The sequence below is a fragment of the Argopecten irradians genome, chromosome 10 (assembly GCF_041381155.1).
Source record: "Argopecten irradians isolate NY chromosome 10, Ai_NY, whole genome shotgun sequence".
NCBI classification, from domain to species: domain Eukaryota; kingdom Metazoa; phylum Mollusca; class Bivalvia; order Pectinida; family Pectinidae; genus Argopecten; species Argopecten irradians.
The window spans coordinates 16920560-16933381 of NC_091143.1; the positions used below are offsets into that span (position 1 = coordinate 16920560).

The 12822-nt window shown below is 33.3% G+C and overlaps 9 non-coding genes across 9 annotated transcripts; all 9 read right to left on the reverse strand.

Moving 5' to 3' along the window:
- Positions 1 to 5053: 5053 nt before the first annotated feature.
- On the reverse strand, positions 5054 to 5126 carry Trnar-ucg (transfer RNA arginine (anticodon UCG)). The gene has a single exon. It is a non-coding gene; the product is annotated as a tRNA-Arg (tRNA).
- Positions 5127 to 6009: 883 nt separating this feature from the next.
- On the reverse strand, positions 6010 to 6082 carry Trnar-ucg (transfer RNA arginine (anticodon UCG)). Its single transcript has one exon. It is a non-coding gene; the product is annotated as a tRNA-Arg (tRNA).
- A 693-nt stretch (positions 6083 to 6775) lies between these two features.
- Positions 6776 to 6848, reverse strand: Trnar-ucg (transfer RNA arginine (anticodon UCG)). Its single transcript has one exon. It is a non-coding gene; the product is annotated as a tRNA-Arg (tRNA).
- Positions 6849 to 7728: 880 nt separating this feature from the next.
- Trnar-ucg (transfer RNA arginine (anticodon UCG)) lies at positions 7729 to 7801 on the reverse strand. Its single transcript has one exon. It is a non-coding gene; the product is annotated as a tRNA-Arg (tRNA).
- A 741-nt stretch (positions 7802 to 8542) lies between these two features.
- On the reverse strand, positions 8543 to 8615 carry Trnar-ucg (transfer RNA arginine (anticodon UCG)). Its single transcript has one exon. It is a non-coding gene; the product is annotated as a tRNA-Arg (tRNA).
- Positions 8616 to 9500: 885 nt separating this feature from the next.
- Trnar-ucg (transfer RNA arginine (anticodon UCG)) lies at positions 9501 to 9573 on the reverse strand. The gene has a single exon. It is a non-coding gene; the product is annotated as a tRNA-Arg (tRNA).
- A 740-nt stretch (positions 9574 to 10313) lies between these two features.
- Trnar-ucg (transfer RNA arginine (anticodon UCG)) lies at positions 10314 to 10386 on the reverse strand. The gene has a single exon. It is a non-coding gene; the product is annotated as a tRNA-Arg (tRNA).
- An 885-nt stretch (positions 10387 to 11271) lies between these two features.
- On the reverse strand, positions 11272 to 11344 carry Trnar-ucg (transfer RNA arginine (anticodon UCG)). Its single transcript has one exon. It is a non-coding gene; the product is annotated as a tRNA-Arg (tRNA).
- A 752-nt stretch (positions 11345 to 12096) lies between these two features.
- Positions 12097 to 12169, reverse strand: Trnar-ucg (transfer RNA arginine (anticodon UCG)). The gene has a single exon. It is a non-coding gene; the product is annotated as a tRNA-Arg (tRNA).
- Between the last annotated feature and the right edge of the window lie 653 nt (positions 12170 to 12822).

A 12822-nucleotide genomic window follows, 5' to 3' on the forward strand; every position in this document is an offset into this window, starting at 1 on the left:
CAAGTTATGTCAATGTGGTATATATACGAGATATTCATCAGGTTTTGTTTACACAAACACATGGAAAACGATTGTTTGTATTTTGAAGCATGTATCAATCATTTCTTGTCAGAATGATCTTGATTTGATTTTAGTATGTTGTAAAAGATAAGCTTATTAAGCTAATGGTTTGTGTTTACTTACGGACATGTTTAAAACTTGTTGAACATTTATCTTGTTTCATGCCTTGTTAGGAAAGACTTAGTTGTATCCTGGCTTGTGATAGTGAAAGGACTTGTACGTTATCTACACAAAGCCGTCGGAAGAGCAGCACACATTATTCTCAACAGAGACATATTCAAAGCCATCTGAGATTGGAAAGTAAGAGAATGCATTCTGACACAAAATTAAAAAAAATCGAAATAAAATATGTAATATTTTAAAGGGGAATGGAAAGTAACATAATTTTTGGTACATAACGAATGTTTTGTTTTAAATTGAATTGCATTGTCGATACATTGAGTTACTTTTTCATTGATTGTGCCGTTCAAATCAAATACGGAGATTTCGAGATCCCAACACGACGTAAATTGTACTTTACCCACGTCGTTTCGGGAACTCAAAACCCTCGTATTATGAGGCCATAATATGAACAATAACATAAACACTAATATGGTCATATTCATAAATAGAAATAATGTTTCATTTGCCTCATCTAAAACGAACTGTCATTTTCTAAATAGATCACGCGAATATACAACAATACCAAAGGATTTTTTTTCATATTCAGTTAATAGAAAAATGAAAGACATGCTGTGGAAATCATAAAAATCATTGGGAAATTGACTTTCCCACAGAAAGGTCAATGAAAGAAGACAAGAAAAAGGAAAAAAAAGCCAAAGACTCGGACGATTCAGAGGAATTCGACACATCCTCCGACAAAGAAAAAATTAAATTACACGACGAAAGTTGGGACGATTTTGCGGAATGCATCGACACATTAATGAAGCAATTCGTGTACGTTAATTTCAGTCAATCATTTCAGAATCAATTTAACTTTGTCTAGAGCACAGTTAAAACGACACACAACAATTGATTAAGTGATTGCTAGAATACTTTTTAATATCTCATAGTAGAAAAGATTATGAGTTGGTGAATCGTGCAACAGTAACAAATCAAAGGTGATCGGGAAAAAAAATAAAAAAAATAGATGGTAAAAAATGAAATTAAAAGTGATGAAAAAATAAAGGTCATTTCCACTTCATTTGATTATAGGTCAAGCTCTTTTAAGGTCAAACTCACCTAACGATACTTTGCCTGTGTAACGCATTCCGGATTATACACATATACCAAGTGTGATGCAGTCTCATAAAATTCTCCTAATCTTCGACAAATTGAGAATGTCGACTAGCTTTATCTGTTGTTTTGCGGTTCCCATTTAAACAATTTCATGTTTTTTGTAAAAAAAATTAAAAAAAAAATTTTATGCTTAAAAAAAGTCTTATACATTTGGATTTGAATTTTTTGTATAAGATTATATAGTTAATGTAAGTAACGTATGAGTGATATTGTGTTAAATCAATGGCGAAATATCTGTCAATATTTTATTTCATTGTTTTTAATAGAATGAATTATTTACATCATAAAATGTGCAAAAGATATTCCCTTAGATTGCACAAGATTGATGACAAACTAGGACCAACTGTAGCCAAGCTGACCATCGCGACAATGGAGAAGAAGTCTTCTTTTCTTAACAGATTTGCCAAACATGTGGCGTATAACCTCCATCTTAAGGTACAGCTAAGACACTTAGCTTTCAGGGTTACCGCTTAGTTGGTCTTAGTGTAATGTTCTATTCCCTATTAACTGAGAATATTTCTCGATCAATCTTTGTGTACCATTACTGACCTATCCCTCTGTATCCCTCCTACTTTACAGTTCTATTCCCGATTACAACTTAATGATCTACTTACAGAACTACCCGTCTGTAGTTCCTGGTCTTATGGAGAGAATGGTGGTTTTTATGAAGGAGAGGGACTATCCATGGGAAGCAATTAGATCCGTTCGAGTTGGTAGAATGTTGTTTGACGGATCCCTGAATGCTTACAAGTAAGACAATAGATATCATTATGGAAGTAAACGTCATATTTAAATCGTAAACACCAATTTCAAATACAAATATTTTAAAGATCAATATGCATTGAAGATTTTGTTTATGTGACATCGCTGTTGTCAAATTTAAATAATAATTTGTTTTTATCTTCTTGATGCAACATATCATATTCCTTTTATAGGTATAGAAAAAAGGAAACTAAGTTTTAAGTATGCTCCACCGCTGACAAATGGTATTTTTGTTTTAAAACAGGAGCAGACGATTTATTATTTTTCTTCAGTTACAAAAGTTACTTAATTAACGCCATTACCACTATTGATCTTTCTAATTTTACTTCAAGATAAAATATTGAAAATAATAAACTGTATCCAGAAAAAAAATCCGTGTCACTATGTCTATATGGAATGAAGTACTGATTGCGCATGCACCAAAACCAAAATGAATTATTTGATATTATTTTTTTGTGTTAACTAGACATATATCTATAAACGAGTTAATACCAATCAATTATTGTTCAAATGATGGGTATATTTTATGCTCTATCAGCGATGGAGCACCTTAAAAATACACTATGTCTAGGCAGGAAATGTTTAGGAAGGGGAAAGATATACCAGCCACGGTAAATAAAGCATTCATAACAGGTTTGAAATTCACCATGGAAACGGAGGGACTGCCGTTCCTACATGGAGCACAACTAGAAAAAAACATACATTTCGAAATAGTCAATTACCTATTGAGAGACTTTGTTGACAAGGTAAGCTATTTTCTGTAATAAATGGAGAAATTGCGATTTCTTAACGCATTTCTACTGCATTGACAGGACAACGTGATTATTAGAGAGGACTATTTGCGAATTGTCAATACTTTTGTTGTATATATGTATCTTTTAAATGTTATCGTTTGACATTTCATTATTTTCTTTTCATGAGGCGAACTATGGTATGTTCAGCTTTGATATGACAAGGTCTGCGTTGTACACGAGATTTTACGCCGCAAACAGTTCAAATTGCCATGATAAACGTCCATTGCTACTGATAGATTTGCACATTGAAAATGTTAAACAATCTAATGTTAACGTTTCTTTTAGCATATCAGGCGAAAACTGATGTTAAAACGATCAAGAAAGATGTGAAAGTGGTACAAAAAGGACTTGCAGGAAACACAGATTAAATTTGAAGAGGTTGATAAGAAGGTGAGTTTTATCAAAGAAAACACTTATATGTAGAAATCATTTTGGTGTCTGATATTCATTTGTACCTCTGTCTTCCTCATATGGAGTCAAGTTTAATGTATACTTTAGAGCACATTCAAAGTAATGTACATAGGTATTGTGTCTCTCCTAAAACTCCTTTGTATCTTCACCACTAATGTTTGATACGTATAATAGTAGGTAATATAACACATTTAAGACGTATATAATAGTACAGTGGTCTAGATAGTTGGTTATCAACAAATAAAGAAATGATAAAAGAAAAAAAGAACAATGTTCATAAAAAAATGTCTACATATTTGACAATGTCTCCTCTCCTATTAACCATTTAAAGTTATCAATATATGTATATCATCCATGGTTTAATTGGAAACTTCAAGAATTGATGCACACCTTATCGAACCAAGAAATATATCGACCACGACGAAACTCGAACTCGCAATCTTCCGATTCGAAGTCGGACGCCTTATCCATCTTGATGAAAAAAATACCAATACAATTTTTGGATTATTAGTTTTAAATGTCCAGATAATTCTTCAAAGTACCAACAAACTAGTTAAGTTTAGTTAACAGTTGCTTCAATTTACTTAGTTTGTTAGCAATTGATTCACATTTTTTTAAATTTTTTTTTTTGATGCTCCACCGCTGACAGAGGATAAATGATATTCATCATATGGACAATAATTGGTGTTTAATCGTGTATATATATGCCTAATCAACAGAAAAAATAATATAAAACAATTTATTTTGCCTTTGGTGCATTCGCAATCATTACTTCATTCCATATAAGATATAGTGGCACGGAATTTTTTCGGGATGCAATTAATTATTTTTCATATTTTTCACTTGAAGTAAATTTAGAAGCTCAAACTTTTCAATGATGGTAATGGTGTAAAGTAAGTAACTTTTGTGACTGAAGAAAAATACAAAATCGTCTGCTCCTGTTTTTGATAGTGAAAAAATACCATTTGTCAGCGGTGGAGCATATTTAATAACGTAAAATAGTCGCTCCAGCAAACATGTAAATACATCCTTTAAAGTGAATCGTGACTAATAGATGCGATTTTATGAAATTTTTTTAAATCGGACGCCTTATCCATAAGGCCACGCGGTCTTGAAAAATACAACTGCAGATAAAAAATTTTACTAATTAGTTTTAATGTCGAGATATTGCTTCAAAGTACAAAAAAACTAGTTAGGTTCAGTTGAACAGTTCCTTCAAAACACTTATTTTGTTAGCAATTGGTTCGGAATAAAAAATGTAGTAAAAACATTAATAGAATATATGCGAAACCTAAGAGAAACATATGTAATTTACCGATAACGCTCTAATGTCGACCACAAAACGTACTTCATAGTCTATCATCATTGTATGCGTTTATCTCGAACTCCGTCAGCTGTCGAAGTCTGCTATTATAATCTTAACATAGGCAGTAACTCCTTGATAACGGATGATATACCAGAAACTTCTTCATAGTCTTCATCATCGTGTTTATCTCGAACTCCGACAGCTGTTGACGTCTGTTGTTATAATATTAATGTATACAATTAAACCTTGATATCGGATGATATATCAGAAGTACAACACGGAAAGTTAATGGTGAGGGGATTTTACTATCTAGGAAATGAAATATAAAATTGTGATACTGATGATACAATTAAGTTTAAAGTTATCAATATCTGTATATCATCCACTGTTTAATTGGAAACTTAGTGAATAGCTACACACCTAATCGAACCAAAAAATATATCGACCACGACGAGACTCGAACTCGCAATCTTCCGATTCGAAGTCGGACGCCTTATCCATTAGGCCACGCGGTCTTGATAAATAATAAAAGTCAATCATTTTTTTTAACAAATGAGCTTTAAATGTCGAAATGTCGATTAAGGTATATGTATATACAAATGAACAGTGTTAAATTGATGTCTGCCACATCTTTCACATCAAATTCTTGATGAATTGCAATCTTCACTGTTTTGATTTAATAACGTAAAATAGCAAACCAGCAAACATGCAAATACATTCTAAAGTGATTCGTGACTAATAGATGCGGTTTTATGAAAAGGCTTTCATTTTGTCGTCAGGAACATTGAAACTTCCCAAATGAAACCATTTGTACCCAATGGACTTGATAATCACACTGGCATCACCAATACAAATATGGTAAAAATAAATTCATTAACATCAAAATCGAAATTATAAACTCTTCAACAACACCAGTTAGCAACAATAAACACATTAAAATAAATTACAATGATTACTATAAAATACATCAAATATTATAGAACTATGTTTCTTTGAGAAAATCCGCTACTGTAAATATGCTTCATCGTCGACACCCGTCATACAAATCTATGTTAAATCAAGGCTACAAGGTATCATGATGATACATAAATTGACAAGCTGAAACCAAACTGCATCACCAGCGTTCAAATTCATCATTCCTTTGGTCTCGAACCCCGTCATCAGTCGACGTATGTTATAGTAATGATTACATAAGCAATAACCCCTTGGTACTAGATCGGATCAGCCGCGAATAGTAAAATATGAGAAGTTATTAGTAAGGCAATTTTACAATCTAGGAAATGAAATAAAAAATCTCGATAGTTGTGATACAGTTTGATTTAAATTTGTCAATATCTGTATATCATCCATAGTACAATTGAAAACATAGCTGCACAACTAATTGAACCAAAAATGTAACGACCACGACGAGACTCGAACTCGCAATCTTCCGATTCGAAGTCGGACGCCTTATCCATTAGGCCACGCGGTCTTGATGAATGAAATTACCAATACAATTTTTGGATGATTTAGTTTAGATGTCGAGATATTGCTTCAAAGTACAAACAAACTAGTTAAGTTTAGTTGAACATTTGCTTCAAAAGACTTAGTTTGTTAGCAATTGGTTCGGAATAAAAAAAAATATGTTAAAAACATTAATAAATATAGAACCCTAAGAGAAACATATGATTTACCGATAACGCTCTAATGCCGACCACAAAATTACTTCATAGTCTTCATCGTCATGTTTATCGCGAACCCCGTCAGCAGTTGACGCCTGTTATTATGATCTTAACATAGGCAGTAACTCCTTGATAACGGATGATATATCAGAAACTCCTTCATAGTCTTCATCATCGTGTTTATCTCGAACTCCGTCAGCTGTCGACGACTGCTATTATAATATTAACATAGGTATACAATTACCCTTGATATCGGATGATATATCAGAATCTCATAGTCTCAACACGTGTTAAAGTTACAGCTGTTGCGTTGTTGGATTTTACGTATACAATAAAATCTTGGAATATCAGAGTACAATACGGAAAGTTAATGGTGATATCTGAATGATAAAATTGTGATAAGATGATAAGAAAGTTTAAAGTTATCAATATCTGTATATCATCCACTGTTTAATTGGAAACTTAGTGAATAGCTACACACCTAATCGAACCAAAAAATATATCGACCACGACGAGACTCGAACTCGCAATCTTCCGATTCGAAGTCGGACGCCTTATCCATTAGGCCACGCGGTCTTGATAAATAATAAAAGTCAATAATTTTTTTTAACAAATGAGCTTTAAATGTCGAAATGTCGATTAAGGTATATATATACAAATGTACAGTGTTAAATTGATGTCTGCCACATCTTTCACATCAAATTTACGTTTTTGCAGCAATCTTCACTGTTTTGATTTAATAAGGTAAAATAGCAAACCAGCAAACATGCAAATACATTCCTAAAGTGATTCGTGACTAATAGATGCGGTTTTATGAAAAGGCTTTCATTTTGTCGTCAGGAACATTGACTCCAAATGAAACCATTTGTACCCAATGGACTTGATAATCACACTGGCATCACCAATACAAATATGATAAAAATAAATTCATTAACATCAAAATCGAAATTATAAACTCTTCAACAACACCAGTTAGCAACAATATACACATTAAAATAAATTACAATGATTACTATAAAATACATCAAATATTATAGAACCATGTTTCTTTGAGAAAATCCGCTACTGTAAATATGCTTCATCGTCGACACCCGTCATACAAATCTATGTTAAATCAAGGCAACAAGGTATCATGATGATACATAAATTGACAAGTTGAAACCAAACTGCATCACCAGCGTTCAATTTCATCATTCCTTTGGTCTCGAACCCCGTCATCAGTCGACGTATGTTATAGTAATGATTACATAAGCAATAACCCCTTGGTACTGTATCGGATCAGACGCGAACAGTAAAATATGAGAAGTTATTAGTAAGGCAATTTTACAATCTAGGAAATGAAATAAAAAATCTCGATAGTTGTGATACAGTTTGATTTAAATTTGTCAATATCTGTATATCATCCATAGTACAATTGAAAACATAGCTGCACACCTAATCGAACCAAAAAATATATCGACCACGACGAGACTCGAACTCGCAATCTTCCGATTCGAAGTCGGACGCCTTATCCATTAGGCCACGCGGTCTTGATGAATGAAATTACCAATACAATTTTTGGATGATTAGTTTAGATGTCGAGATATTGCTTCAAAGTACAAACAAACTAGTAAAGTTTAGTTGAACATTTGCTTCAAAAGACTTAGTTTGTTAGCAATTGGTTCGGAATAAAAAAAATATGTTAAAAACATTAATAAATATAGAACCCTAAGAGAAACATATGATATACCGATAACGCTCTAATGCCGACCACAAAATTACTTCATAGTCTTCATCGTCATGTTTATCGCGAACCCCGACAGCAGTTAGCGCCTGTTATTATGATCTTAACATAGGCAGTAACTCCTTGATAACGGATGATATATCAGAAACTCCTTCATAGTCTTCATCATCGTGTTTATCTCGAACTCCGTCAGCTGTCGACGACTGCTATTATAATCTTAACATAGGCAATAACTCCTTGATATCGGATGATATACCAGAAACTTCTTCATAGTCTTCATCATCGTGTTTATCTCGAACTCCGACAGCTGTTGACGTCTGTTGTTATAATATTAACGTATACAATTACCCCTTGATATCGGATGATATATCAGAAGTACAACACGGAAAGTTAATGGTGAGGGGATTTTACTATCTAGGAAATGAAATATAAAATTGTGATACTGATGATACAGATAAGTTTAAAGTTATCAATATCTGTATATCATCCACTGTTTAATTGGAAACTTAGTGAATAGCTACACACCTAATCGAACCAAAAAATATATCGACCACGACGAGACTCGAACTCGCAATCTTCCGATTCGAAGTCGGACGCCTTATCCATTAGGCCACGCGGTCTTGATAAATAATAAAAGTCAATCATATTTTTTAACAAATGAGCTTTAAATGTCGAAATGTCGATTAAGGTATATGTATATACAAATGTACAGTGTTAAATTGATGTCTGCCACATCTTTCACATCAAATTTTACGTTTGCTGCAATCTTCACTGTTTTGATTTAATAACGTAAAATAGCAAACCAGCAAACATGCAAATACATTCCTCAAGTGATTCGTGACTAATAGATGCGGTTTTATGAAAAGGCTTTCATTTTGTCGTCAGGAACATTGAAACTTCCCAAATGAAACCATTTGTACCCAATGGACTTGATAATCACACTGGCATCACCAATACAAATATGGTAAAAATAAATTCATTAACATCAAAATCGAAATTATAAACTCTTCAACAACACCAGTTAGCAACAATAAACACATTAAAATAAATTACAATGATTACTATAAAATACATCAAATATTATAGAACTATGTTTCTTTGAGAAAATCCGCTACTGTAAATATGCTTCATCGTCGACACCCGTCATACAAATCTATGTTAAATCAAGGCAACAAGGTATCATGATGATACATAAATTGACAAGTTGAAACCAAACTGCATCACCAGCGTTCAATTTCATCATTCCTTTGGTCTCGAACCCCGTCATCAGTCGACGTATGTTATAGTAATGATTACATAAGCACTAACCCCTTGGTTCTGTATCGGATCAGACGCGAACAGTAAAATATGAGAAGTTATTAGTAAGTGGATTTTACAATCTAGGAAATGAAATAAAAAAATCTCGATAGTTGTGATGCAGTTTGATTTAAATTTGTCAATATCTGTATATCATCCATAGTACAATTGAAAACATAGCTGCACAACTAATTGAACCAAAAATGTAACGACCACGACGAGACTCGAACTCGCAATCTTCCGATTCGAAGTCGGACGCCTTATCCATTAGGCCACGCGGTCTTGATGAATGAAATTACCAATACAATTTTTGGATGATTAGTTTAGATGTCGAGATATTGCTTCAAAGTACAAACAAACTAGTTAAGTTTAGTTGAACATTTGCTTCAAAAGACTTAGTTTGTTAGCAATTGGTTCGGAATAAAAAAATATGTTAAAAACATTAATAAATATAGAACCCTAAGAGAAACATATGATATACCGATAACGCTCTAATGCCGACCACAAAATTACTTCATAGTCTTCATCGTCATGTTTATCGCGAACCCCGTCAGCAGTTGACGCCTGTTATTATGATCTTAACATAGGCAGTAACTCCTTGATAACGGATGATATATCAGAAACTCCTTCATAGTCTTCATCATCGTGTTTATCTCGAACTCCGTCAGCTGTCGACGACTGCTATTATAATCTTAACATAGGCAATAACTCCTTGATAACGGATGATATACCAGAAACTTCTTCATAGTCTTCATCATCGTGTTTATCTCGAACTCCGACAGCTGTTGACGTCTGTTGTTATAATATTAACGTATACAATTACCCCTTGATATCGGATGATATATCAGAAGTACAACACGGAAAGTTAATGGTGAGGGGATTTTACTATCTAGGAAATGAAATATAAAATTGTGATACTGATGATACAGATAAGTTTAAAGTTATCAATATCTGTATATCATCCACTGTTTAATTGGAAACTTAGTGAATAGCTACACACCTAATCGAACCAAAAAATATATCGACCACGACGAGACTCGAACTCGCAATCTTCCGATTCGAAGTCGGACGCCTTATCCATTAGGCCACGCGGTCTTGATAAATAATAAAAGTCAATAATTTTTTTTAACAAATGAGCTTTAAATGTCGAAATGTCGATTAAGGTATATGTATATACAAATGTACAGTGTTAAATTGATGTCTGCCACATCTTTCACATCAAATTTATACGTTTGCTGCAATCTTCACTGTTTTGATCTAATAACGTAAAATAGCAAACCAGCAAACATGCAAATACATTCCTAAAGTGATTCGTGACTAATAGATGCGGTTTTATGAAAAGGCTTTCATTTTGTCGTCAGGAACATTGAAACTTCCCAAATGAAACCATTTGTACCCAATGGACTTGATAATCACACTGGCATCACCAATACAAATATGGTAAAAATAAATTCATTAACATCAAAATCGAAATTATAAACTCTTCAACAACACCAGTTAGCAACAATATACACATTAAAATAAATTACAATGATTACTATAAAATACATCAAATATTATAGAACTATGTTTCTTTGAGAAAATCCGCTACTGTAAATATGCTTCATCGTCGACACCCGTCATACAAATCTATGTTAAATCAAGGCTACAAGGTATCATGATGATACATAAATTGACAAGCTGAAACCAAACTGCATCACCAGCGTTCAAATTCATCATTCCTTTGGTCTCGAACCCCGTCATCAGTCGACGTATGTTATAGTAATGATTACATAAGCAATAACCCCTTGGTACTAGATCGGATCAGCCGCGAACAGTAAAATATGAGAAGTTATTAGTAAGGCAATTTTACAATCTAGGAAATGAAATAAAAAATCTCGATAGTTGTGATACAGTTTGATTTAAATTTGTCAATATCTGTATATCATCCATAGTACAATTGAAAACATAGCTGCACAACTAATTGAACCAAAAATGTAACGACCACGACGAGACTCGAACTCGCAATCTTCCGATTCGAAGTCGGACGCCTTATCCATTAGGCCACGCGGTCTTGATGAATGAAATTACCAATACAATTTTTGGATGATTAGTTTAGATGTCGAGATATTGCTTCAAAGTACAAACAAACTAGTTAAGTTTAGTTGAACATTTGCTTCAAAAGACTTAGTTTGTTAGCAATTGGTTCGGAATCAAAAAAATATGTTAAAAACATTAATAAATATAGAACCCTAAGAGAAACATATGATATACCGATAACGCTCTAATGCCGACCACAAAATTACTTCATAGTCTTCATCGTCATGTTTATCGCGAACCCCGTCAGCAGTTGACGCCTGTTATTATGATCTTAACATAGGCAGTAACTCCTTGATAACGGATGATATATCAGAAACTCCTTCAAAACTCCTTCATAGTCTTCATCATCGTGTTTATCTCGAACTCCGTCAGCTGTCGACGACTGCTATTATAATCTTAACATAGGCAATAACTCCTTGATATCGGATGATATACCAGAAACTTCTTCATAGTCTTCATCATCGTGTTTATCTCGAACTCCGACAGCTGTTGACGTCTGTTGTTATAATATTAACGTATACAATAAAACCTTGATATCGGATGATATATCAGAAGTACAACACGGAAAGTTAATGGTGAGGGGATTTTTCTATCTAGGAAATGAAATATAAAATTGTGATACTGATGATACAGATAAGTTTAAAGTTATCAATATCTGTATATCATCCACTGTTTAATTGGAAACTTAGTGAATAGCTACACACCTAATCGAACCAAAAAATATATCGACCACGACGAGACTCGAACTCGCAATCTTCCGATTCGAAGTCGGACGCCTTATCCATTAGGCCACGCGGTCTTGATAAATAATAAAAGTCAATAAATATTTTTTAACAAATGAGCTTTAAATGTCGAAATGTCGATTAAGGTATATGTATATACAAATGTACAGTGTTAAATTGATGTCTGCCACATCTTTCACATCAAATTTATGCGTTTGCAGCAATCTTCACTGTTTTGATCTAATAACGTAAAATAGCAAACCAGCAAACATGCAAATACATTCTAAAGTGATTCGTGACTAATAGATGCGGTTTTATGAAAAGGCTTTCATTTTGTCGTCAGGAACTTCCCAAATGAAACCATTTGTACCCAATGGACTTGATAATCACACTGGCATCACCAATACAAATATGGTAAAAATAAATTCATTAACATCAAAATCGAAATTATAAACTCTTCAACAACACCAGTTAGCAACAATATACACATTAAAATAAATTACAATGATTACTATAAAATACATCAAATATTATAGAACCATGTTTCTTTGAGAAAATCCGCTACTGTAAATATGCTTCATCGTCGACACCCGTCATACAAATCTATGTTAAATCAAGGCAACAAGGTATCATGATGATACATAAATTGACAAGTTGAAACCAAACTGCATCACCAGCGTTCAATTTCATCATTCCTTTGGTCTCGAACCCCGTCATCAGTCGACGTATG